Source organism: Rousettus aegyptiacus, unplaced genomic scaffold, assembly GCF_014176215.1.
Source record: "Rousettus aegyptiacus isolate mRouAeg1 unplaced genomic scaffold, mRouAeg1.p scaffold_m13_p_5, whole genome shotgun sequence".
Lineage (NCBI taxonomy): Eukaryota > Metazoa > Chordata > Mammalia > Chiroptera > Pteropodidae > Rousettus > Rousettus aegyptiacus.
In genome coordinates this window covers 36,888,032-36,891,253 of record NW_023416308.1, presented here as the reverse complement: position 1 = coordinate 36,891,253, position 3,222 = coordinate 36,888,032, and the positions used below count along the sequence as shown (strand labels likewise).

The following is a 3,222-nucleotide window of genomic DNA, read 5'->3' as shown; positions in this document are numbered from 1 at the left end:
CATCATTAGGCATCTGAAAAAGAACACTCATGATAATATACTCTTTCTTATATGGAGCCAAAGACCCTCCCTCTCTCGATGGGCCAAAGGCTTTAGTCCCCACTCAAGGTGATTCACTCTGTCCTGTATCAACATTGCCTAGTTTGTCAGGGTTTGATAAGTAAAAATGACAAAATCTACTTATTTTCATTTCATTTTCCTTTTAGAGACCAGGGGTCCATCATTTACAACTGCAAACTGTTCATTCCTTTTCAAATTACTTCATTATATCTCTTTTAAAAGCTGTTTTTGTTAATACATACGGAAGTCAGAAACGTCCAAATGCTCTTGTGAAGGCATAGTAAAATGTTTATTTTTAATGAAATCTCAGAGTGATTTCTCAGGGGAATATTTTCATACCAGGCAACTAGCAGACATGAACGGAAATCCATATGTAGTTGGTTGTATGAAGGTCAAGAAATGAGCATGTCAATTTTCAAACTGACTGAGGAGAACCAAGAAAAGAAAAAGGAAACAATATCACATGCTATTATAAAGCACTTTACATTTAAGGGAGATGAAAGGCCAGATTTAACATGGGATCATTAAAAGTAAGTAATTGGACTCTGAGTATCAGAATAATTCTCGGCTGTGGGATGTCCTGTACCATCAGTCTACATGGTTTCCTTTCTTTACATAGTAGGGATTTATCTCTTATAGAACTCCCCCTTGTCCTTACACACCTCCTTTACTGGGTGTTTCCTTTGGTGATCTAATTATTCCCTTCATTCCGGTCTTCTGCCTTCTGACCACCTTGGTGACCACCCATGTGGCCCTGCATGGTGTGACATGCCTGATGCCTCTAGGACATGTGAGTATAATAAACTGTTTTTTCCTAAATGTCTCCTTTGCCTCCTCTTGTGGCTGCAACTGACTGACCATCATATGTAAAAAATACAAAGTGTACATAGTCCTTTACTTGCAAATACTTGTTTCTTAATAGTGTCTTTGGTGAGCAGAATAATTAATTTTGAAAAGATCCAATATTTATCAATTTTTCAAATTTTTGGATCACCTCTAAGAATCTCTGCCTACAGAAGATTATGGAGAGATTCATCTATTTTAGAGTCTATATGGTTTTAGGTTATCAGTTTAGGCCTATAAAAGTTTATTTTAATGTAGCATTTATGAGAGCACAAGGCAGAAAATGCTACCTACCATGTTGCACAGAGAGCACAGCCCCAAGTGGCTCTTTGGTATCCTTCATGTTGTCCTGTCCTTGCACAGTGCTCTCTTCAGGGCGCCCTTGACCTCTGAGTTCCTCAGGCTGTAGATCAGAGGGTTCAGCATAGGGTTGAAAAGGCTGTAAAACAGGGAAAGGATCTTCTACTGCTCCTCAGGATGGTGGGACTTGGGGGCCATGTACGTGATGATAGCACTGCCAATAAAGAGCCCGATCACGCAGAGGTGGGAGGAGCAGGTGGAGAAGGCCTTTCTGTGGCCGTCCCCAGACTGGATCCGCAGGATGGCAACGAGGATGTGCATGTAGGACACTAGCACCAGGCTGAGGGGCCCCACGAGGATAAACACACAGGCCACAAAGAAGACAACTTCGTTGAGCCATGTGTCAGCACAGGCCAGTTTGAGGACAGACAAAATTTCACAGAAAAAGTGGTTGATTTCATGGGGTCCACAGAAGGGCAGCCTCAGGATGAGAATCACATGGACCAGAGCCAAGAGGAAGCTAAACATACAGAAAGTGACACCCAGGACTGTGCACACTCTCCAGCTCATGATGACAGAGTAATGCAGGGGGTGACAGATTGCCACAAACCGATCATATGACATCACCACCAAAATCAAGCACTCTGCATGAGCAAAGGCCAAGTACAAATAAGTCTGCATAAGGCAAGGGATAAAAGAGATGGCTCTATTCTGACTCATGAGATTTTCCAGCATCTTGAGGACATTGCCGGAAGCATAGGACATGTCATCAATAGCCAGGTGTGAGAAGAAGAAATACATTGGGGTGTGCAGTCTGGAATCTGAGTATATGATCTCCAGGATGACTCCATTCCCCAGAAGGGTGAGGCCATAGAAGAGAGAGAAGAGTCCAAAGAGGAAAAACTCCAGTGCTGGATCCACCTGGAACCCCAGCAGAGTGACTTCTGTGATCCACGTCTAGTTGCCTCCCATGCTCATGTGGCAGAGAAGGACAGTTCCACAGCCAGGACAGCAATATCAAAGCTGTAAGGCAATCAAGGCACACAATATTTACTGGTTATTATAGTGTGTACACTTAGAAATGTATTACTTGGAATGGATTCTCTATAATTTATTTTTAGGTACATTGTAAAAATCCAACTCATATTAATTAGAAAAAAATTGTATCAATGGAATAATAGATATATATGTGTGTATAGGGATAATAAAATATAAGATCCCATAATATGATACTTTATTATATAGTCTACCTATCAGGATGCCCACATATGTAAAGATATGCTGTTCTGGAGAATTCAGGTAGTCTTGCTTCCCTTTGAGATGAGGCCGTGAGTCTTGATCATTAATATAGTTAGAGAAGAGATGACCCTGACAAAATGTCTGCAGTAAGAGGTAGTTTTATTTCTTAGGCTTGTTTGCCTTCTTGGTCCAAGATATGATGTGATTAGGTTCTCCTGTTCTTTATCTGTTGCTTATTTACCCACCCACCTTCTCACATGCTTTTTACCCACTTATTTCAGATTTGAAATCCCTTCTAAACAACATCTCAATTTTGTAGTATGTTTAAAATTTTGTAAGGCCTTCCTTTTTGACAGCTGACTAATATTTCCTAGAAGCATCTTCTGGTACATCTTTTCTATATCCAGTGTTTATAGTTTTGTTTTGAGAGTTTCATTCATAAGAGATAGAGTGCTTTGGATACATGCAATGAACACATGTACATAGCTTATTTTAAATTCAGTTGAACATGATGACATGCAGCTTTTTCAAGTATGAAACTCAAAAGGGGAAATAGATTTACATTAACAGTGGACACATTTGAAGAGGACAGCTATATTATAACTGTATTTTGTTTGGGTGTTTTCTCTTTTCCTTTTCATCACTTAATATAGAGATCAATCTCAGGGCTAATCTTATTTTCTGGCGATCTTTCATTGTCATGATATCCTCCCAGCTTTGGCAACTCCAATTGCCATCAAATCTCCTGTAGACCTGCCTCATCGCATGTTACCATGCTGC

The 3,222-nt window shown here is 40.3% G+C and overlaps 1 pseudogene; it reads right to left on the bottom strand.

The window, feature by feature from the left end:
• Positions 1-1,242: 1,242 nt before the first annotated feature.
• On the bottom strand, positions 1,243-2,175 carry LOC107519039 (annotated as a pseudogene).
• Positions 2,176-3,222: the final 1,047 nt, after the last annotated feature.